The 25,189-nt window shown below is 47.5% G+C and overlaps 1 protein-coding gene across 1 annotated transcript in view; it reads right to left on the bottom strand.

The window, feature by feature from the left end:
* LOC124719861 (chromatin modification-related protein eaf-1-like) overlaps window positions 1-25,189 on the bottom strand; it is a 343,357-nt gene that overhangs the window by 143,190 nt on the left and 174,978 nt on the right. Inside the window, exon 2 of the mRNA XM_047245044.1 lies at window positions 15,510-15,552. The gene's annotated coding sequence lies outside the window, so the exon portion shown is untranslated. The remainder of the gene's footprint in view (window positions 1-15,509; window positions 15,553-25,189) is intronic.

Here is a 25,189-nt window from a genome sequence, read left to right as displayed (position 1 = left end):
TGAAGGAACTATGACTGTCAAAGCCTTCCTTTTGTTCTTCCAAGTCCTTGCGTTTAGTTATGAACTTATTTTCCTGTTAGGAAAGAGTTGCAAAGTTGACTACTTGTTCCTTTTGACGGCCAATGAAGGCTATTTGTGTTGAAGTTACGGTGTTCTTAAATACAGGGGATGAACATATTCGTGTATTTCTTGCAGGATACGTCAGCTGCCGTACAGTGTTCAGACCCTACCGCATACACACCGCAGTGTAAACCCTGTGGCTGGCTGTAAGGCAGGCCCTGCGTGGAAGGGACATCACCTACAGATTAGCGCGTAAAAAAGAAAAAAAATACTGTGTGGCCCATTCCATACCACAACGACAGTTCCAGTCCAGTGTGCGTAGCGCGTTTTGCATCAGTTAGCTCCACTAGAGATTGATTCCTTGTTTCTAGATTTGAAGAACACTTCCGGCACCGTTCCTGACAACCGACTTCTAATCTAACTGCGTGCCTGCTGACTAGTTCCCAGTCGCGCCACTGGGTTCGTGACTTCCTGCCAGAATTTGTAGTCACTGACGCAGAGTCATCGAGAGAAACGGAACTGACGTCTCACGTTCCAAAGGAATTCTCTTTACAAATGGGATGCTACAGATTCTCCGGGGTATGGCTGTAGGGCTCCCAACAAGACATGCCCCTTGGATTCCTATCAGAAGAGTTGGAGGGACCTACAGAAAGTTGATGATACAGCTCTTATATGGATTAGGAATTTACGTATTGACATTTAGTTTGTATTTTCAAATTCTTGTTATATACATATAGTAAAATTATAAACAGCCGACCAGTTGCAATGGATAAAGAATTCTTTACCTAGGTTTCAACAAATTTAAATTTGTCTTCTTCAGAAGGTGGCAATTTTACTTTAGTAAGGACTAATGTACCATCGCCGTTTTTACAAATGTCGGCATAGATCCATTTGTCAAAATTAAAATACAGCCCTAGAAATAGGGTTTGTCACGTAAATATAAATTAGTACATGGATCTTGCAGAGCTCACACCCGACTGTTGTGCAGCTATGTTTAAAATACTGATATACATATAGCTACTAATGTTATATACCTGTTGCTGGTACTGTGACCGTCTGACAGCAAGGGGAAACTAAGTCGTAACTTTTCTCGAGTGCATGCAGCTCTACTGAAGTAGTAGATGAGTTTTGCTATTTTGGAATCAAAGTAACTGATGATACTCGAAGTAGGGACGATATGAAATGTAACTCGGGCAGTGGCAGGAAAAGCATTTCTGAATCAGAGAGATTTAACATCAAGTATAGATTTAAGTGTCAGAAGGTCCTTTCTGAAAGCATCTGTATGGAGTGTAGCCATTTATAGAAGTGAAAAATGGACGATAAACATTTTATTTAAGAAGAGAATAGAAGCTTTTGAAATGCTGAAGATAAGATGGGTAGATCACGTAACTAATGAGGACGTATTGAATAGAATTGGGGAGGAGTTTGTGGCACAGCTTGACTAGAAGAAGGGATCGGTTGGTAGGCCACGTTCTGAGACATCGAGGGATCACCAATTTAGCACTGGAGGGCAGCGTGGAGGGTAAAAATCGTAGAGGGAGACCAAGAGATGAATACACTAAGCAGATTCAGAAGGATATAGGCTGCAGTAGGTACTGGGAGTTGAAGAAGCTTGCTCAGGATAGAGTAGCATGGAGAGCTGCGTCAAACCAGTCTCAGGACTGAAGACCACAACAGCAACAACATATAGCTGTATTTTTAAACTGCACGTGAGCCATACGAATAAATAAATAAAAATATGTTCCTAATCGATATAAACGACTCTGGAGACAATCTGAGCAGCCGTGTTACATCGTTTCCGGATGATATTGTGATTAAGCGTCTTGTAATATCATCAGATGATCAAAACTGACTGCAGAATGATTTGCACAACATATCTGTACGGTACGAAAGTGGGAATTGCCTATAAATAAAATTGTGGAGTCATCCAAATGAGCAGTAAAAGGAATTTGTTAAATTTGGGTCAGACGATAAATCACCGAAAGCTGGAGGGCGTAAATGCAAGTAAATATTTTGGAATTACAGTAATGAACAATTGAAATTGGAATGATCACATAGATAATTTTGTGGCGAAGGCGAAACAAAGACTGCTTTATTGCCAGAACACTCAGGAGGTACAACGGGTTTAGTAAGAGAGAGTGCCTAAACCCCACTCGTTCGTAGTCTTCTATAGTTCTGCTGTGAAGAATGGAGTCGGCATCAGATAGGATTGGCGGAGGGCATCGAAGAGCTTCAGGCGTGGGCAGCTCGTTTTGTACTGTCGCGAAAAAATGGTTCAAATGGCTCTGAGCACTATGGGACTTGACATCTGAGGTCATCAGTCCCCTAGAACTTAGAACTACTTAAACCTAACCAACTGAAGGACATCACACACATCCATACCCGAGGCAGGATTCGAAGCTGCGACCGTAGTACTATCGCGGAACAGCGGAGAGATTGTCTCACGGACACGATATGCGAGTTGGGGTGGTAATCAGTAACACAGATCCGTTCATCTTTCGGACGACATGTTTTTCACAAAATTTCAGTCGCCACTGTCTGCTTCGAATGCGAACATGTGTTGTTGGCGCGTAGCTAGATTAGGAGGGATGATCCGCGCAATACAGCGTGAGCCGGGAGGAACGATCACGTTTCAGGGGTACGAAGGGAGCGATCGAAGCTAGAAAAATCGGCACTTACGCAGTTTAGGGGGTACATGCGCTGTGAGCTGCTTCGTCAGGAAAAAGTACCATCGAGGTCATACGGTGCGGGAGCAATGGGTCTTTGGTGGTTATGACGTTCAGACAAGGCAAAGCTTTATGGTTGCTGTGCCACAACGCGATGCTACCAGTTTGCAGCAACAGTATGTTTTGCCTGAAACCACAGTAGTTTCCGAGTTGTGGCAAGCTTACAACACCATAGGTAACTTGGGCTACAGTCACCTGACAATCATTCGCTTTATTTTGTCGATCCCTTTACAAATGCAACCACAAATCAGTCTGGCAAAAAGCTAAAGAATAGAATAAAAGGCGTTATGGAACTCACCGTGCTATGCTGAATAACTACCTGGCGGAATTTCTCTGGCGTCAACGTTTGGGGCAAAATCCATTCCACAATTTCATTGACCATGTTTGAAAAATCTATCGTAGTGCCGCTAATCGACTTGAGGTAGCTGTTTTTATCTAATCTGTCATTCGAGCTTTAATGTATATCTGTGCAAAATGAACAAATATGATTTTTTGAGAAAATTTTGTTATTAATTCCATCTTTCTTGCAAAAAAAAAAAATGTTTTTGAAATTCCGTGCATACATATGCAATACATCATTTTTGATAAAATAATTTTGAGACGGTTAATTGATCTTTTTTTGCATCCATATGAAAATAAATGCTTTTTTGGTGACGAGCGCCGGCCGAGCGGTTCTAGCCGCTTCCGTGTGGAACCGCGCGACAGCTACGGTCGCAGGTTCGAATCCTGCCTCGGGAATGGATGTTAGGTTTAAATAGTTCTAAGTTCTAGGGGAGTGATGACCTCAGATGTTAAGTCGCATAGTGCTCAGAGCCATTTGAACCTTTTTTTTCGTGACGAGCGCATCACATATGATTGTGGAACACACAATTTTTGAAATAAATTTTTTTTGGGGGGATTCCGTGCACATACATGCTTATATCTTCGGAAATACGCGTTTCGTTCAAAAATAGGTACTTTTCTCGTGATCAGCGCATGTATCCCCTAAACTGCGTAAGTGCCGAAAAATCTAGTAAAAATGTTCCGTAAAATGCAATACCTAGAGAGGTATGCGGACTTGTTCATCTTCCATAATGTGAAAGAAAGTTCTTCTACTGCAAGATCTTTTCTTTCCGTACTTTAGAGGTGGAGACGCATTTTAGAGCGTATCTTTACTAGTCAGTTTTTTGTTTCACAGTAGCGAAGGTAAACAAGTGCTCACAGCTGTTAGAGGCGGCGCCTAGAAAACGTTTTCCGTTCGAGCGATCGTTGACAACCCCGAACAACAAGATAAACCGAGACCTCGCACAAAAAGATTCAAGTCTCTATCTTTCGCACATGTTACTCGAGAATGGACCGGCCGAAAACAGTCAGGATGGTTCGACAACCTTTCCGCCGAACACTTAAGTAACGTGGATATTTCTGGTTCGACCTATACTTGAGTATTGCTGATCAGAGTGCGGTCGGAACCAGGTCGGCTTGACGGAGGAGATAGAGAAGATCCAAAGAAGAGCGGCGCGTTTCGTCACAGGGTTATTTGGTAAGCGTGATCGGATAATAATAATAATAATAAGAAGAAGAAGAAGAACGGCGTGTGACTAGAGCCTCCCGTCGGGTAGACCGTTCACCTGGTGCAAGTCTTTCGATTTGACGCAACTTCGCCGATCTGCGCGTCAATGCGGATGAAATGATGATGAATAGGACAACACAACACCCAATCCCTTAGCGGAGAAAATCTCCGACCCACCAGGGAATCGAACCCGGGCCCTTAGGATTGACACACTGTCACGCTGACGACTCAGCTACTGGGGACGGGCACATGGACCGGATAATATCGGCCAGTGTGACGTGACGCTAAACGGCGAGTGGCGAGTGGCGAGTGGCGAGTCGGCCACTACGGCGCGTGCTGTGGTGCTGCGGCGGCGCGGCAGGCGGGCAGGCAGGGTCTTATTTCGCGCTGGCGGCGGCGCGACGTCGACGTCTGCGTCTGCCCGGCCAGCAGCGCCCACCCCCGCCCCCTGCCTAACACGCACGCAGCTCCCGGCTCGCCCCGGTTCTCTTGCGACCCCCGTCCGCCGATACACGGCGCTACCGGCCGGCTCCCCTGTTCTCCTTTCTTTTTTTTTCTTCCTTCCTTGCCGCGGACGCGCTCCGATAAATCGGAAAGAGCCAGCGAGGTGTGTGGGCGAGGGGACCCGATGGAACAAGAGGGGGAGGAGGGGCAGGGGAAGAGGCGGCTGCTTGCGGGAAGAAACTGAGGGGGTGGAGGGGCGGGAGGGCAGAGGGGGGCGAGACAAGGCCGCCAGTCGATTTATCGTATCGATCTCCGCGCGCCGCCGTCCCCCTCGTAGTACAGCCCGGTCACAAAGAAACGCCGCGCCGCGTCCCTCGCACAACACACTGCACTACACCAGGCTACAGCGCAGTCCAGTACAGTACAGCGGCTTCACTTCCGACACCAGACATCGCCGCATCTGCATCCCGCTAGCCATATTACGCTTTATCGCAAGGGATATTTTCGCAAAGCATTCTATACTCGCCGGCCGGAGTGGCCGAGCGGTTCTAGGCGCTATAGTGTGGAACCGAGCGGTCGCAGGTTCGAATCCTGCCTCGGGCATGGATGTGTGTGATGTCCTTAGGTTAGTTAGGTTTACTTACAAGCGAACCTCCCCATCGCGCCCCCCTCAGATTTAGTTATAAGTTGGCACAGTGGGTAGGCCTTGAAAAACTGAACACAGATCAGTCGAGAAAACAGTAAGAAGTTGTGTGGAACTATGATAAAAATAAGCAAAATATACAAACTGAGTAGTCCATGTGCAAGATAGGCAACATCAAGGATACTGTAAGCTCAGCAGCGCCGTCGTCCCGTGGCTAGCGTGAGCAGCTGCGGAACGAGAGGTCCTTGGTTCAAGTCTTCTCTCGAGTGAAAAGTTTAATTTTTTATTTTCAGACAATTATTATCTCTCCGTCCGTCCGTCCGATGCGAGGTAACTGCGCCGTAGTATGGGGACGCTACACCTAAACAAACAGCGAAACACACGACGTGAGTCGACTACAGCGCACAGAAGAGAGAGTATTCCTGCTAACGAGGCTCCCTGGCTGGCAGTTGACTGTTCGCTACTCTGGACGAGAGTGCATTAAATGCGTGAGATGCATTCCGTGGACAATATGAATCCAGCAAATATAGCGGACGCACACTCTCCTTGATGTTGCCTATCTTGTGCATGGACTACTCAGTTTGTATATTTTACTAATTTTTTTCATAGTTCCACACAATTTCTTCCTGTTTTCTCGATTGACCTGTGTTCAGTTTTTCAAGGGCTATCCACTGTGCCAACTTATAACTAAATCTGAGGGGGGTGCGATGGGGAGATTCCCTTGTTAGTTCTAAGTTCTAGGCGACTGATGACCTCAGAAGTTAAGTCGCATAGTGCTCTGAGCCATTTGAACCATTCTATACTCGTCCGCATTCTCTTTTGCTTTACGATGGCCTAGGTTACCGGCTGCTGATACAAATTCCACACTCGATTCTGAACTTCCTACTCTACCTCATACAGCTGGAAACGTTCGTTAGACAGGACAAAAACGTATAACGCTTCCAGAATGAGATTTTCACTCTGCAGCGTTGTGTGCGCTAACATGAAACTTCCTGGCAGATTAAAACTGTGTGCCCGACCGAGACTCGAAGTCGGCACCTTTGCCTTTCTTTCGGGAGTGCTAGTTCTGCAAGGTTCGCAGGAGAGCTTCTGTAAAGTTTGGAAGGTAGGAGACGAGGTACTGGCAGAAGTAAAGCTGTGAGTACCGGGCGTGAGTCGTGCTTGGGTAGCTCAGTTGGTAGAGCAATTGTCCGCGAAAGGCAAAGGTCCCGAGTTCACGTCTCGGTCCTGCACAGTTTTAATCTGCCAGAAAGTTTCAGGTATAATGCTAATTCTCAGGATATAATCTAAAACAAAAATCAAACTCCGCCAGAACAGGCTATAACGCCCAGCGGTACCGACCGGCCGCCGTGTCATCCTCAGGCAACAGGCGGCACTGGATATGGGGCGGCATGTGGTCACCACACGGCTCTCCTGGCCGTATGTCAGTTTAGGAGACCGGAGCCGCTACACCTCAGTCAACTAGCTCCTCAGTTTGCCTCTCAACGGCTGAGTGCTCCCCGCAACCCAACAGCGGTCGGCAGACCAGATGATCACTCATCCAAGTGCTAGCCCACCACGACAAAGAAGGTGCCTTACATAGCACTCGTTCGACCTACACTTGAGTATTGCTTATCAGTGTGGGATCCGTACCAGATCGGGTTGACATAGGAGATAGAGAAGATCCAAAGAAGAGCGGCGCGTTTCGTCACAGGGTTATTTGGTTAGTCTGACAGCGTTACGGAGATGTTTAGCAAACTCGAGTGGCAGACTCTGCAAGAGAGGCGCTCTGCATCGCGGTGTAGCTTGCTGTCCAGGTTTCGAGAGGGTGCGTTTCTGGATGAGGTATCGAATATATTGCTTCCCCCTACTTATACCTCCCGAGAAGATCACGAATGTAAAATTAGAGAGATTCGAGCGCTCACGAAGGCTTTCCGGCAGTCTTTCTTCTCGCGAACCGTACGCGGCTGGAAGAGGAAACGGAGGTAATGACAGTGGCACGTAAAGTGCCCTCCGCCACACACCGTCCGGTGGTTTGCGGAGTATAAATGTAGGTGTAGACCTCGGTGACCTGGCGGGAATCAGTGTTACCACTGCGGGAAGGCCGTTGGCAGCAGGATATGAGCTGCCTGAGAAAAAAATGAAGCATCAAGAAGGAAACGACGAAACGGAATGCAATTCCACGGGTTGACAGGACATGTGGTGGTCTTCGAGTGTCCGCCTGTTTAACTGAATAGTAACGTGCTTGCCTCCCGTGAAGCGGACCCGGGTTGGATTCCTGGCCGTGTTGCAGATTTTCTCCGCTCGTCGACTACGCGAGTCACCAAATGTGGCGTCAACTGAAATAAGACTCCCACTCGGCGGCCGAACTTCCCCGGTTAGGGCCTCCCAGCCAGGAGTGCCATACCATCATTTCACTTTTGAGTCATGAGAAAGTGAGATCAGATTTACAAAGAACTCGGCAGTTCGAGTTCACTAACCACAGTTCTCACCTGGACGCGCGCAGGCATTGGGTTTGGAAGGACTGGGTTTGGTAAAGGCTGGCTCTGAGCACTATGGGACTTAACTTCTGAGGTCATCAGTCCCCTAGAACTTAGAACTAATTAAACCTAACTAACCTAAGGACATCACACTCATCCATGCCCGAGGCAGGATTCGAACCTGCGGCCGTAGCGGTCGCGCGGTTCCAGACTGTACCACCTAGAATCGCTCGGCCACACCGGCCGGCAATAAAGTTCAGCTAGTAAAGACGAATACTCTGTTCAAGAATCACAAGAGCAGGAGGTATACTTGGAAAAAGGTCGGGGGATGTGAGAAGATTTCAGCTAGATTACATCATGGTCAGACAGAGATCCCGAAATCAGATACTGCAAAGGAAATACAGACTCAGATCACAATGTAGTAATGATGAAGAGTAGGAGTGGAGTACAGAAGCACTAAGGAACGACGAGATGTCCTTTAAGTTCTCTAAGGTCATAGATACAGCCATTAGGAAAAGCTCAATAGACAGTACAGTTGAAGAGGAATGGACATCTCTAGAAAGAGCAATCACAAAAGTTGCAAAGAAAAACATACAAAGAAGGTGACTGCGAAGAAACCATGGGTACGCAAGGAATGCTTCAGCTGATCGATGAAAGAAACAAGTACAAAAATGTTCAGGGAAATTCAGGAACACAAAAAAATACAAGTCACTAAGGAAAGAAATAAATAGGAAGTGAAGGGAAGGCAAGAAGAAATAGCTCTATGAAAAATGTGAAGAAATGGAAACAGAAATTATTGTCGGAAGGACTGACCCAGCTTACAGGAAAGCCAAAGCAACCTTCCGTGAAACTGAAGGCACGGGTGATAACTTTAACGAGTGGAAGGGTAATTTAACTGTTAAATGCAGAGCAGATAGCGGACAGGTGGAAAGAGTGCTTTGAAGGCCTCTATAGGGGAAGATTTGTCTACTGTGACAGAAGAAGAAGCAACAGGAGCCGATTTAGAAGAGATAGGGGATCCAGTATTAGAATCAGAATTTAAAAGACCGTTCGAGGACTTAAAGTCAAATAAGGCAAAAGGGATAGAATTTCTATACTCATTGGGGGAAGTGGCAACAAAACGTCTATTCACGTTGGTGTGTAGAACGTATGAGTCTCGCGACATACCATCTGACTTTCGCAAAAATATCATCCACACAATTACAAACACTGCAAGAGCTGGCAAGTGCGAGAATTATGACACAATCAGCTCAACAGCTCATGCATCATAGTTGCTTACAAGCATAAATACAGATGAATGGAAGAGAGAATTGAGGATGTGTTGGATGACAATCAGTTCGGCGTTAGAAAACGTAAAGGCTCTAGGGAGGCATTTCGGATGTTGCAGTTGATAATGGGAATAGGAATAAAGAAAAATCGAGGTATGTGCATAGTATTGTAGACCTGAAAAAAGCGTTGAACAATTTAAAATGCTGCAAGATGTTCGAAATTCTGAAAAAAAATAGGGGTAAGCTATAGGGAGAGTCCAGTAATATACAATCAGTACAAGAGCCAACAGGGAATAATAAGAGTGGAAGACGAAGAACGAAGTGCTTGGTTTAAAACGGTTGTAAGACAGGGGTGTAGCCTTTCGCCCCTACTGTTCAATCTGTACATCGAAGGAGTAATCATCGAAATAAAAGAAAGGATCAGGTGTGGGATTAAAATTCATGGCGTAACAATATCAATGATAAGATTTGCTGATGACAGTGTTGTTATAATTGAAAGTGAAGAAGAATTACACGATCTGCCAAATGGAATGAACAATCTAATGAGTGCGGAATTTGGATTGAGAGTAAATGGAAAAGAAAAAAAAAAAAAAAAATGAGAACAGCGAGACTTAGCGTCAGAAGTGATAATCACGGAGTAGATGAAGTTAAGGAATTCTGCTACCTAGGCAGTAAAATAGCCAATGACGGACGGACCAGAGAGGAGATCAATAGCAAACTAGCCCTGGCAAAAAGGCCATTCCTGGCCAAGAGAAGTGTAGCTGTATCAAACATAGGCCTTAATTTGAAGAAGAAATTTCAGAGAATGTACGTCTGGAACACAGCATTGTATGGTCGTGAAACATTTGGCAAAACCGGAACAAAAGAGAATCGAAGGATTTGAGATGTGATGCTACAGAGGAATGTTGAAAATTAGGTGGATTTGTAAGGTAAGGAATGAGGAGGTTCTGCGCAGAATCGGAGAGGAAAGGAATATGTGGAAAACACTGATAAGGAGAAGGGACAGGACGATAGAACATCTATTAATACATCAGGGGATGATTTTCATGGGACTAGAAGGAGCTGTAGAGGGCAAAAAAATTCAGAGGAAGACAGAGATTAGAATACATCCAGCAAATAATTGAGGACGTAGGTTGCAAGTGGCACTGTGAGGTGAAGAGGTTGGCACAGGAGAGGAAATCGTGGTGGGACGCATCAAACCAGTCAGAAGACTGACGATTTAAAAAATCAGCGATGTGCTCGGTGCGCAATACGGCGATGCTGCCTCGTGTTGGTCAGACGTGGTCAACTGCAACCCTGGCGTCGGTGAGTGTGTCTGCCCTTAGGTCTCCGTGCAGTCCGACATCGCGCCACGGTCACGTCTGGAAGCCCCACACTGGACGATTCGACCACTCAGCCAAATAGAGACCCACTGTCGAACTCCGGCGGGTGCTGATAACGCTGTCTCACAGGAGTACACGACACCTCCGTCCCCTTCACTGTGAACCTTGGCGTCGGTGAGTGTGTCTGCCCTTAGGTCTCCGTGCAGTCCGACATCGCGCCACGGTCACGTCTGGAAGCCCCACACTGGACGATTCGACCACTCAGCCAAATAGAGACCCACTGTCGAACTCCGGCGGGTGCTGATAACGCTGTCTCACAGGAGTACACGACACCTCCGTCCCCTTCACTGTGAACCTTGGCGTCGGTGAGTGTGTCTGCCCTTAGGTCTCCGTGCAGTCCGACATCGCGCCACGGTCACGTCTGGAAGCCCCACACTGGACGATTCGACCACTCAGCCAAATAGAGACCCACTGTCGAACTCCGGCGGGTGCTGATAACGCTGTCTCACAGGAGTACACGACACCTCCGTCCCCTTCACTGTGAACCTTGGCGTCGGTGAGTGTGTCTGCCCTTAGGTCTCCGTGCAGTCCGACATCGCGCCACGGTCACGTCTGGAAGCCCCACACTGGACGATTCGACCACTCAGCCAAATAGAGACCCACTGTCGAACTCCGGCGGGTGCTGATAACGCTGTCTCACAGGAGTACACGACACCTCCGTCCCCTTCACTGTGAACCTTGGCGTCGGTGAGTGTGTCTGCCCTTAGGTCTCCGTGCAGTCCGACATCGCGCCACGGTCATGTCTGGAAGCCCCACACTGGACGATTCGACCACTCAGCCAAATAGAGACCCACTGTCGAACTCCGGCGGGTGCTGATAACGCTGTCTCACAGGAGTACACGACACCTCCGTCCCCTTCACTGTGAACCTTGGCGTCGGTGAGTGTGTCTGCCCTTAGGTCTCCGTGCAGTCCGACATCGCGCCACGGTCACGTCTGGAAGCCCCACACTGGACGATTCGACCACTCAGCCAAATAGAGACCCACTGTCGAACTCCAGCGGGTGCTGATAACGCTGTCTCACAGGAGTACACGACACCTCCGTCCCCTTCACTGTGAACCTTGGCGTCGGTGAGTGTGTCTGCCCTTAGGTCTCCGTGCAGTCCGACATCGCGCCACGGTCACGTCTGGAAGCCCCACACTGGACGATTCGACCACTCAGCCAAATAGAGACCCACTGTCGAACTCCGGCGGGTGCTGATAACGCTGTCTCACAGGAGTACACGACACCTCCGTCCCCTTCACTGTGAACCTTGGCGTCGGTGAGTGTGTCTGCCCTTAGGTCTCCGTGCAGTCCGACATCGCGCCACGGTCACGTCTGGAAGCCCCACACTGGACGATTCGACCACTCAGCCAAATAGAGACCCACTGTCGAACTCCGGCGGGTGCTGATAACGCTGTCTCACAGGAGTACACGACACCTCCGTCCCCTTCACTGTGAACCTTGGCGTCGGTGAGTGTGTCTGCCCTTAGGTCTCCGTGCAGTCCGACATCGCGCCACGGTCACGTCTGGAAGCCCCACACTGGACGATTCGACCACTCAGCCAAATAGAGACCCACTGTCGAACTCCGGCGGGTGCTGATAACGCTGTCTCACAGGAGTACACGACACCTCCGTCCCCTTCACTGTGAACCTTGGCGTCGGTGAGTGTGTCTGCCCTTAGGTCTCCGTGCAGTCCGACATCGCGCCACGGTCACGTCTGGAAGCCCCACACTGGACGATTCGACCACTCAGCCAAATAGAGACCCACTGTCGAACTCCGGCGGGTGCTGATAACGCTGTCTCACAGGAGTACACGACACCTCCGTCCCCTTCACTGTGAACCTTGGCGTCGGTGAGTGTGTCTGCCCTTAGGTCTCCGTGCAGTCCGACATCGCGCCACGGTCATGTCTGGAAGCCCCACACTGGACGATTCGACCACTCAGCCAAATAGAGACCCACTGTCGAACTCCGGTGGGTGCTGATAACGCTGTCTCACAGGAGTACACGACACCTCCGTCCCCTTCACTGTGAACCTTGGCGTCGGTGAGTGTGTCTGCCCTTAGGTCTCCGTGCAGTCCGACATCGCGCCACGGTCACGTCTGGAAGCCCCACACTGGACGATTCGACCACTCAGCCAAATAGAGACCCACTGTCGAACTCCAGCGGGTGCTGATAACGCTGTCTCACAGGAGTACACGACACCTCCGTCCCCTTCACTGTGAACCTTGGCGTCGGTGAGTGTGTCTGCCCTTAGGTCTCCGTGCAGTCCGACATCGCGCCACGGTCACGTCTGGAAGCCCCACACTGGACGATTCGACCACTCAGCCAAATAGAGACCCACTGTCGAACTCCGGCGGGTGCTGATAACGCTGTCTCACAGGAGTACACGACACCTCCGTCCCCTTCACTGTGAACCCTGGCGTCGGTGAGTGTGTCTGCCCTTAGGTCTCCGTGCAGTCCGACATCGCGCCACGGTCACGTCTGGAAGCCCCACACTGGACGATTCGACCACTCAGCCAAATAGAGACCCACTGTCGAACTCCGGCGGGTGCTGATAACGCTGTCTCACAGGAGTACACGACACCTCCGTCCCCTTCACTGTGAACCCTGGCGTCGGTGAGTGTGTCTGCCCTTAGGTCTCCGTGCAGTCCGACATCGCGCCACGGTCACGTCTGGAAGCCCCACACTGGACGATTCGACCACTCAGCCAAATAGAGACCCACTGTCGAACTCCGGCGGGTGCTGATAACGCTGTCTCACTGGAGTACACGACACCTCCGTCCCCTTCACTGAGGACCTCTCAACATCTGACGCTGTTCGTGGCCCTCATACATGGTACTCGGCGTCGTATGAACACTTAACACGAACAGAACTAATTCCCTCTCATGGCCTTTCCACCTGTCACAGGTAACAGCAACTCCAATCACTTCGATACACCCCCCCCCATTCCCCCCGGGTTGTGTCAATGTGTACGAGACCACACTGCTGTCCAAACACGTCCTCAAGTTGTTGCTTTTTTTTTTGCCAGGCAGTGTAGAATGCAGACTGGCAATAGCAAAAGAAAGTATTTATCAAAAAGAGAATTTTCCTAACATCAGATATAGATTTAAGTATTCTTCCTTTAGGCTCGCAGCTCTTATTTCTTCCGTGTTTTCAGTTAAAGTTATTGGATAACGTTTCCGACTTTTATGCAACACACTATTTTTTTGTTGTTGTTACCTAAACATGTTTCAGCACCTCTGTGCCATCACCAGTGCTTTTGTTTTTTGGACAACTTTATTTTGCAATATATGGTTTTGCAGGACCATCTGTACGATGTCCTGCACTGAGCGCTCGTCATGTTTTGTTGTGCTCATCCTCCTCCTTTCTTGTTCCGAGGGCACTGCACACATATTAAATGTACTTTACGTATTTTGGGTTTTGCTGTGGGTCTAGGTGGAAGTGCAAGGTCTGGATTTATGGTTCTGTACAAATCAACTGCTGTTCTTCAGAAACACTTTCCTTGCCATTGCCAGTCTCAATTTTATATCCTCTCTACTTCGACCATCATCAGTTATTTTGCTCCCCAAATAGCAAAACTCCTTTACTACTTTAACTGTCTCACTTCCTAACCTAATTCCCTCAGCATCACCTGACTTAATTCGACTACATTCCATTATCCTCGCTTTGCTTTTGTTGTATTCTTCTTATACGCTCCTTTCGAGACACTGTCCATTCCGTTCAACTGCTCTTTCAAGTCCTTTGCTGTCTCTCACAGATTTACAATGTCATCAGGGAACCTCAAAGTTTTTATTTCTTCTCCGTGGGTTTTAAATCCTACTCCGAATTTTTCTTTTGTTTGCTTTACTGTTTGCTCAATATATAGATTGAAAAACATCGGGGATAGTCTACAACCCTGTCTCACTCCCTTCCCAACCACTGCTTCCCTTTCATGCCCCTGGACTCTTATAACTGCCATCTGGTTTCTGTACAAATTGTAAATAGCCTTTCGCTCCCTGTATTTTACCCCTGCCATCTTCAGAATTTGAAAGAGAGTATTCCAGTCAATATTGTCAAAAGATTTTTCTAAGTCTACAAATGCTACAAATGTGGGTTTGCCTTTCCTTAATATATCTTCTAGGATAATGGGGATGAAATCTTCCAAAACTTTCACGTACCGTTCGGTAGTCACCGTGCTATCGAGGAACATCGCAGCGATTATTCCTTGACTGGACACTGCACACCACACAGTCAGCCGTGAAGAGTGCAGAGACTTCTCGATCGCCAAGTCGGGATTCTCAGTCTCCCCCAGATGCTCCAATTTTGCTTACTGACGAACCCATCCAAGTGAAAGAGGGCTTCGACGCTAAACCAAATCACATTAATGCTCATCGTGGCCCGGGGCCAACCGTGCAGTTTGAACGTCCCAACGCAAACCGTTCAGAAGTTATGACCATTTTATTTCATATAGTTCAACAAGTGTCACGCCGTATCTGAATATAAGACGTGTTCCATAATAGCGCAAGAGACTGACGTCTACGATACAGGCCTGTAATCTTTCACATTTGTGAGGACACGTGTTTTGAGCAAAAGTCGTAGCAGTACGGTTTTTGTCCATTATAATTATCCAGGCTCTTATGTCGTGGTCGGTTGATCAATTCCCAACGTTTCGTCCTCGTGTGCGGAGGACGTCTTCAAGGGGGTCTGTAGCTCGATGGAGGGTCCAACACACCCACTGGCTCGCTACTGACTGAGTCAGTGAGCTACAGACCCCCTTGAAGATGTCCTCCGCAGACGGGGACGAAACACTGGGAATTCATCAACCGACCACGACATAACAGGCCGGATAATTATAAGGGACATGACAATTCCACGCCGTGAAAGTCTACATTTTAGTATGAGTACGGATTTTGCTGAAACCAGGACTGAGGAGCAGTTGAAGGGCGAAAGGTACCATTCAGCGCTACGACGAGCTACTGGCTGAAGGGGAGCCAGGTGTTGGCCGGTGCGGTACTCACCAGGGTTACCGTGGGACGTCTGCAGCCGCGCCGCTGTCCCCACCTGTAACACACAAACACGGGGCGGTCAGCATCCGAGCGCGCACAGCCTGCAAGAGCTTGCGTCACAGCTACTCTGAGAAAGGCCTGAAGCGTTAACTGACAGCACTGCATTTCCATGCGCGTCACACCTTTCATAAATATATCAATTTATTTAATATCTTACACGTGGACAAATACTCTCTTCCAGTTTGTGAAAGTGGCAAGGGTAAAATGCAGGCAGCGAAAGGCTATTTACAATTCGTACAGAAACCAGATGGCAGTTATAAGAGTCGAGGGGTATGAAAGGCAAGCAGTGGTTGAGAAGGGAGTGAGACAGGGTTGTAGCCTCTGCCCGATGTTATTCAATCTGTATATTGAGCAAGCAGGAAAGGAAACAGAACAAAAATTCGGAGTAGGAATTAAAATCCATGGAGAAGAAATAAAAACTCTGAGGTTTGCCGACGAGATTGTAATTCTGTCAGAGACGGCAAACGACCCGGATGAGCAGTTGAACGGAATGGACAGTGTCTTGAGAGCAGGATATAAGATGAAGACCAACAAAAGCAAAACGGGGATAATGGAATGTAGCCGAATTAAATCAGGCGATGCTGAGGGAATTAGATTAGGAAATGAGACGCTTAAAGTAGTAGATGTATGTTTGGAGAGCAAAATAACTGAGGATGGTCGAAGCAGAGAGGATATAAAATGTAGACTGGCAATGGCAAGGAAAGCGTTTCTGAAGAAGAGAAATTTGTTAACATCGAGTATTGATTTAAGTGTCAGGAAGTCGTTTCTGAAAGTATTTGTATGGAGTGTAGCAATGTATTGAAGTGAAACATGGACGATAAATAGTTTGGACAAGAACAGAATAGAAGCTTTCGAAATGTGGTGCTGCAGAAGAATGCTGAAGATTAGATGGGTAGATCACATAACTAATGAGGAGGTATTGAATAGGATTGGGGAGAAGAGGAGTTTGTGGCACAATTTGACTAGAAGAAGGAATCGGTTGGTAGGACATGTTCTGAGGCATCAAGGGATCACCAATTTAGTATTGGAGGGCAGCGTGGAGGGTAAAAATCATAGAGGGAGACCAAGAGATGTATACACTAAGCAGATTCAGAAGGATGTAGGTTGCAGTAGGTACTGGGAGATGAAGAAGCTTGCACAGGATAGAGTAGAATGGAGAGGTGCATCAAACCAGTCTCAGGACTGAAGACAACAACAACAACAACACGTGGACAGTGGAGTGCAACTGCTGTGGTTATTGAAGCCTTCGATACCGCTTAGCCCACTCCCATGCAAAGTGTCAACTTTAAACTAACCTCGGCCTCGGGCTACACTACACATGGGTACAGGTCTGTGTGACGCGTTCAGCTCGTGTGATAATTACTCACACTCGGGTTACTCTACGGATCAGAAGCAGTCCACACAACGCATTCAGCCCACCTGATGACTCAGACGTCAGGCTGGCCTGCAGGTGACGACAAGGTTTTGTAACGTATACGACCATATGAGGACGAGTCGGTAATAAGTCCCAACTAAAGTGCCCGTCATTTATGACGGCGGCCGAGTTTAGGTTCTTTCTGCGCATCTTACGTCACAAAACGCAGTGAGCCAATGAACAGAGAACGACGTTGCCAGAGCTCGAATGCAGTGCGGAGCACGGACGAGTGTCTTTAGTTTCAGAAACGTTCAGTCATAAATAAAGTAGCTGAACAAAAGCAATGTATTGATAGCATACTTTTTTTTATAGAAAGTATGGAAAAAGCATTCTTTATACCAGTTGCTTCATATTCTATTAATTAATTAAACCAAACAAGCAATAAGTGTCATTCAGGCGATAGCAAGGAAAAGTGTTTATATCATTCTCACTAACCGCTTTTTCGCAATAAAGAACAACAGTAAATGTTTATTTCCTATTCCACTTCGACGAATCGTGAGTAATTCATAATCGTACCAACAGTGTTTGTCGGTATTTTGCGTGGTATTATAAAGTCTTCCAGGAGATAAATTGAACGGCGAGCTGTGTTAGCGTAATGGTTAAAGTGTATAGCTGCTAAGCAAAAGGTTCTGAGTTCAGACCTTGATGGGTGCTTGATATTATCTTTATTTATTCGTTTGAATGTAATTTTTTGAAATTTCTAGTGGCAACTAAAATCTACCATATGGAAAGTATACGCTATGGACTTTTACCTCCGTAAACTCTTCAAAATTTCGTGCAATGGTTCACTACATTTAATGCTGCACAATGACTGCGTTGAACATCGGCCAAGATGTGTCGCTGCTCCAGAAATCATTGCAAAAGTGCGCAAAATGGTAACGGAAGACCGTCGATTTGAAGTGTTACCAAGAAAGAACAAACATTGCGAGGACCTGACGGACAGTTCAGTTCATAATGTTAAACATAGGGAGTGTCGAACGCCGCTCGCCCGCTTAGTAGTCCATTATCATGGCCACCTTTTCTTTTTTATCATTTTGTTCGATAAAGTTCGCCGCGTTTGGTGTGGTCGGACGCCACAAGACCCGTTCAAATTGCTTTAGTGAGTTTTTTTTTATTACAGAGTGCTGCTTGCCTTCTGACCGAACACACTCAGCTTCCGTGCTGGCAACCACGACGCCGTTGTTGTTTTAGGCTGATGTTTATTGCACTTCTAGTTCTTGGACCGTTCCCCCGTTTCTAATTCGCTTTTTTTCCCCCACATGCTGCTGTTTTCGTGCTCCATCTCTCCACTGGGCTACCTTAGCAGTAAATCTGAAGGTGTTGCGACGGGGATCTTGCGTTGTGGGTACGGCCCCGCCACGCACTCCACAGCGCTCTGCAGAGTACCATGTAGCTGATAGTAAGTTGCGTCCCGTTTGGCAGAGAGAGACGTGTCGGCCCCATTACGACGGCCGGAGCGCCCAGCGGGCTGCCAGACAAAGGGCCGGCCCGGCAAAAAGCCGGCCGCCCGTTTCCGGGCACAGGGACGAGCAAAAAAAAAAGAAGAAAGAATGGCATCGGCGACGGCGGCGCCGCCGCGCGGCCGGAACGCCAACTAGCGGCGCGCAGTTGCGGCAGCGGCGCCGGCAGATGGCAGTGGCGGCGGCGGCGGCTCGACGCTGTGGGCGGGGCCAGGCGCGGTCGATAGGGCGACACGTCGATGCGACACAGTGGCACACTGGCCCGCATTCCGGGCGCAACCACAGCCCTCTGGGGGACTGCACCAACTCGCTGCCGCCGACTCAAAGGAAGGCCTCGGCGCTTGTTCACCACGTCACGTCAGCTAGGCACCGCGAACGCCACGTCTGCTGCAGGGATAGCCATAATGGTGGTGTTGGTGTCTCCCTCCCTGACGCAGGAAAATGTGAAACTACTGGCGGTAGTTGACGAACACACATTGTTCTGAGAGATTTCTGCAATCAATTAACTGTGCACTTCATTACACTTCTTAACAAATAGTGTACTCGTGAATTTAAATGGCTGGCTCTGAGCACTATGGGACTCAACTGCTGAGGTCGTTAGTCCCCTAGAACTTAGAACTAGTTAAACCTAACTAACCTAAGGACATCACAAACATCCATGCCCGAGGCAGGATTCGAACCTGCGACCGTAGGTTAGTGTTTTAACGTCCCGTCGACAACGAGGTCATTAGAGACGGAGCGCAAGCTCGGGTTAGGGAAGGAGTGGGAAGGAAATCGGCCGTGCCCTTTCAAAGGAACCATCCCGGCATTTGCCTGAAACGATTTAGGGAAATCACGGAAAACCTAAATCAGGATGGCCGGAGACGGGATTGAACCGTCGTCCTCCCGAATGCGAGTCCAGTGTGCTACCACTGCGCCACCTCGGTCGGTCCTGCGACCGTAGCGTGAACTTAAATTTCCACCTGTTTGATTGACATACAAAAACAACTTCATGGTCCAGCAGCAGCAGAGTTCGTGCTTCTTTACCTTATTTGTAAATCTGAGGGAGTAACGTTTGTACTGGGCTGCTTTTACAAGAAACTGTGAACATATTGGTGCTCTTCTTTAGGTATCTCGGTTGACTATGGGGTGAGGAGCACTGAATGTTAATGAAATATCCTGCGATTGTACACTTTGGGGTAGGGGGTGGGGGACAGAAGAAGAGGCAAGAGAGAGATACTTGTTTTATCAAATAAATTCTTCTTATCTTATAAAAGTTTCTCCTTTCAGTTGAAACAGGAGAATATTTATCTTTTCTAATGTGCATGTTTAAAAAAGTTTAAGCTCAGCAGTATTTTCGATGTACGAAGCTATTTTATTTCCTGTTTAGAATTCGTTTCGTTGAAAACGACTGTAATCTAATGACTGGCAAGAGTTGGACATTTACACATGTAAATTAGTTCACATTTCCAGTGACGATGTGAAACGAAAATAAATAAATAAAAGAAACGAGTTAATTGTAAGAGGGTTGGGGTTAGTTTCGATAACAAAATGGATCAAGTAAATATAGTTACTCGAATGTAAAATTTCCGATGCTTGCAATGGGGCAAAGCGTCTTCTCATATTGATCTACGTTTGTTTCGACAGGATTCAGTAATACAGAACTATGATCTTCATTTGTATCTTTACGATAGTAAGAAAATCTTTCATCTAAATAAAACTGCAGAATCCAAAACAATACCAAACATTTTGGCCAATAAGAGATTTATAGTGATAAGCACGGCCAGGCGTTTCTGCCTGCAACAGAGCCGGCGTTGGCCGTGCCTAGCTGACGTGACGTCACCGACAAGCGCCGAGGCCTTGCTTCGAGTCGGTGCAGTTCCGCGAGGACGGCGCCACGCTTCCCTGCTGCTCCGCGAACGCCTCCCTCCATAAGCCGTTCTACGCGGCAGACTTCCCGCTCAGAATCGACCACTCCAAGTGCGTGCACCTTCCGTGCCGTCGTGTAAATCAGCACACAATACTTCAAGCAAACGAATACTGAGAAGCACCTTTCAATATCGCAGACGCAGTTGCAACAGGATTCCGTGGACTTCACGTAATTATCGCAATAATTTTTTTTTTTTTTAACAACACGCCTACTTCGACATTCACGAAATCAACTCTCACCAAGACATCACTTTGGACTTGAAGCAGCAGCTTGGTATTGATTCTTCATTGATGTAGTCATGACCCTAGTGTCTCTATGACGCCAATGGTGGCACTCCCCCTCCCTCCCCCCCTCCCCCCTCACATTTAGTGCTAAGTTGGCCCATTGAATAGCTTTCGAAAAAGAACACATAGACCAAGCACGAAAACAGGGTGTATTAGACAGTGAAAAAATGAGGAGACTAGAAACAGCGAAGCGGAATATGGAGCACAGTTAACTGTCACTGCCTCATGCATGTGTGGTCACAGAGTTGGACTGCGAGGGCGGGAGATCCGCTGTACGTAACTGCACTATTGGACGAAAAAAGCAAGAAAACAAGGTACAAAGCATAAAGCAAAATGGCGCTATTTGCTACGTTCTACATACTTTACGATGTGTTTGGAAAAAAGTTTTTTTCTCGAGCATATAAATGTACGTGTTCTGAAATGTTTCGATGGCATCTCCAGCCACGTGATTACTCTGCTATTCACAATAAAGTGCCTGGCAGAGGGTTGAATGAACCACCTTCAAGCCATCTCTCTACCGTTCCACTTTAGAACGGCCCACGGGAAAAACGAGCACTTAAATTTTTCTGTGCGAATCCTGATTTCTGTTATTTTATCGTGATTACCATTTCTCCCTATGTAGGTGGGTGCCAACAATGTTTTCGCAGTCGGAGGAGAAAACTGGTGATCCAAATTTCATGAGAAGATCCCGTCGCAACGAAAGACGCCTTTGTTTTAATGATTGCCACTCCAATTGGCGTATCATGTCTGTGACACTATCTTCCCTACTTCGCGATAATACAAAAGGAGCCGCCCTTGTTTGTACTTTTTCCATGTCATCCGTCAGTCCCACCTGATGCGGATCCCACACCGCACAGCAGTACTCCAGAATAGGGCGGACAAGCGTGGTGTAAGCAGTCTCTTTAGTAGACCTGTTGAACTTTCTTTCTACCAATGAATCGCTGTCTTTGGTTTGCTCTACCTACAATATTATCTATGTGATCGTTCCAATTTAGGTTATTTGTAATTGTAATCCTTAAGTATGAAGTTGAATTAACAGCATTCAGATTTGTGTGACTTATCGCGTGATCGAAATTTAGCTGATTTGATTTAGTACTCGTGTGAATAACTTTACACCTTTCCTTACTCAGGGTCAGTTGCCACTTTTCGGAGCATAGAGATATGTTATCTAAATCATTTTGGAAGTCGTTTTTGTGTTGATGGAGAAAAGAGTGGGGCTACGGGTGCGGGGGAACGCCGGATATCACTTCTGTTTTACTCGATGACTTTCCGTCTATTACTACGAACTGTGACCTTTGTGACAGGAAATCACGAAACGAGTCGCACAACTGAGGCGATACTCCGTAGGCACGCAGTTTGGATAGAAGACGCTTGTGAAGAACGGTGTCGTAAGCGTTCTGGAAATCTATAAATATGGAATCAATTTGACATCCCCTGTCGATAGCACTTATTACTTCATGAGTATAAAGAGCTAGTTGTGTTCCGCAGAAACGGTATTTTCTGAATGCGTGCTGACTACGTGTCAATAAATAGTTTTCTTAGAGATAATTCATAGTGTTGGAACACGGCATATGTTGTGAAGCCGTCCTGCAAGGCGACGTTAGTGATAGGGTCGAGTAGTTCAGCGCATTACTGCTACTTCCCTTGTTGGGTATTGGTGTGGCTTGAGCAATTTTGCTGTCTTCAGGTAAGGATCTTTCTGTGGTGCCTGTCCTGGTGTGACATCCTACAACCCTTAAAAAAAAAGAAACAATTAATACAGGGTGAAATTATATCTGACTGGTTAGAATAAGAACTGTTCAGAAAATTTGCACTGTCTATTGTCTAATAACTTTCTCTTTTGTGTGGCATGAAGTTAAATGTAGGAAATGTAAAACCAGTAAATACAAAAGACAAACAAGGCAGTAGACATTTCGTCAAGCCTTAGGTCCCAGCATTTCCTTCCTCTGTAATCGTGCTGCCGCTTTACACGGCGTGCTTTTTTTTTCTGCGGAAGGATCTATTACCTCATCTAAGTTCGTCAAACGTTTCGGTACATAAAAAATGGGAATGACGTTGTCTAATAGCGAAAGATCTATTAATACGAATAGTATCGAAGACTTGTGTGGGTTCTCGGTAAGCATTCGTGACGTCGTTTAACCTTATTCTCAGATAACTTCACTAACCCTGCGAGAATCAGCAGTTTAGTTAGTCCCCGTTTGTCCTGCGGTTAAGTGTTATTAGATGTTCGTACGACACGCTTTCCGCACTATTCCGAGGTCCGGCAGAAAATTTCCGTGAAAATTTCAGTTTTTTGTATATACAGAGAAGATAATAATCTTTCTTACGTGTTATTCGAGTTAGTCGTTCATTTCCACTCTGGTATTCTGAATCTATGGGTTTCGCAAATAAGTATGACAACTCTTATCATCATATAGGGCCGTCCGCTTTTGTCTGAGGGAAAGCTTTTTATTTCTACATGTAACGGGGATTCCCCTGGCAGAGACGTCACGTACACAATGAACTTATGATGCGCTTGAAATCAAGACAGAATGTGTTGTAAAACCAGCAGGGATGCGCTGCAAAATCATATGAGTAATCGACAGACCAACGTGCGCTAGATGCAAGGTGCTCCGTAAAACAAGATTTTTCGCTTCAAGAATGTGAATTTGGCGCCCCCTGAAGTTGGCGACCGGGGCAGATACTCCGTTTTGCCCCCCCCCCCTCCCTCCCCCTCCCCCCATTCCCTGCCCGCTAGATCCGAGCCTCGGGGTATCAACAGCAGCTGCTGAAGCCCTCGTGAGCACCGAGTTGTGTCGTGTCGGCACAAGCTCGGCCTGCGTGTCTGCCGCCAGCCACTCGCAGTGCTGACCAGACGTGAAACGTCGCTGCACGGCCGCCTGCCCAGCGGGGAACGCCCCACACGGCCCTCCCTGCAGCTGTCACACTTGTTAAGACCGACACGCGCCTCCAACCTGTCGCTCGAATGCGCCATCTGCCCGCAGACAACGCGTGTCTCGCCGCACAGCACGTCGCTGCCATCCACCGTTCACAGTAATCTCACGAATCACACTGCATGAATTAACTGTGGCTGCCAACAGGTTGTGACTCCTCCTTCTTGCTATGAAGCTCGGTTGTTGTACCTCCCTACAGCATATAGCAATTCGGTCTGCACGAAACACGCCCAAATGTAAAGTTGAAAGTGCAGCGGCCTCTTTCACGAAAGACGAAGACCCTACCCAAAAACTTCGTTGGTGGCAGAATATCCACGGAGCAGTATTTCCAAGTTCATGCTGTACAAGTACAAACTCGTGACAAGGTCATTTTAGTTGTAACAATGATTTTAGTAATTGAGTAATGCGCCATTTGAATTTTTTGTTCCGTACCACAGCGGTCTAGGAGTGTACACTGACTTGACAAAGTCATGGGATAGAGACATGCACTTATATTCATGGCAATAGTATCGCACAGACAACATCTGAAAGGGCAGTCCGTTGGCAGAGCTATCATTTCTACTCAAATGGTTCGTGTGAACTGATTTTCCATCTGATTATGGTCGCACGACGAAAATAAACAGACACTGAAGGCGGAATAGCAGTTGAAGCTTTACGCATGGTGTCACTCCATTTCGGAAATCGTTAAGAGAATTTACTATTCGGAGGTGCAGAGTGTCAAGTGTGTCCTCTGAATGCGGACGCTCTGGACGATGGTCTTCACCTGACGACGTAGTGCAGCACCACTTGCGTTCAGTTGTCGATGCTAAAAGACAAGCAACGCTGCGTGAAAAACCCGCAGAAATCAATGTGGGGCGTATGACGAACGTATCCGTTACTACAGTGCGGCGATATATGGCGTCAGTGGGCTGTGTCAGCATCGCCTGCAGCGCCCCCTTCTGACCTCGCGGTCACATCGGTTGGACCGTAGACGACGGCCTGCTCATATCACTGCAGACGTTAGTTGGTAACAACTCATGGTTGCGTTCCCGTGTCGCGCAGAACCCATGCACTCACGTTCGACGACGGAAATACATTACCAGAGAGAGAGACAGAGAGAGAGAGAGAGAGAGAGGGGGGGGGGGGACAGAGGGGGAGGGAGGGAAGAGAGAGGGGGGAGAGAAAGGACAGAGAGAGGGAGAGAGGGAAAGGAGAGAGGGGGGGGGGAGACAGGGGGGGAGACAGGGGGGAAAGAGAGACCGAGAGAGAGGGGGAAAGAGATAGAGAGAGTAAGTCAGTCATGAGTTTATTATATTGGCGAGGCATTCGTCTTCGTCAACTACAATTCGCGCTCCTATCGTGCACATCTTGTAAGTGACTTGCTTCAGGATAGCGACATCGCTCGACTAGAGTGGCCAGCATGTTCTCCAGACATGAACCCTACCGAACATGCCTGGGATAGACTGGAAAGGGCTGTGTATGGACGACGTGACCCACCAACCACTCTGAGGGATCTACATAGAATCACCGTTGGGGAGTGAGACAACTAAAAATGGCTCTGAACACTACGGGACTTAACATCTGAGGTCATCAGTCCGCTATAACTTAGAACTACTCAAACCTAACTATCCTAAGGACAGCGCACACATCCAT

This window comes from Schistocerca piceifrons, chromosome 11 (genome assembly GCF_021461385.2).
Source record: "Schistocerca piceifrons isolate TAMUIC-IGC-003096 chromosome 11, iqSchPice1.1, whole genome shotgun sequence".
Taxonomy (NCBI): Eukaryota; Metazoa; Arthropoda; class Insecta; order Orthoptera; family Acrididae; genus Schistocerca; species Schistocerca piceifrons.
The sequence above is the reverse complement of the archived record's forward strand: the minus strand, read 5'-3'. Positions and strand labels throughout refer to the sequence as shown.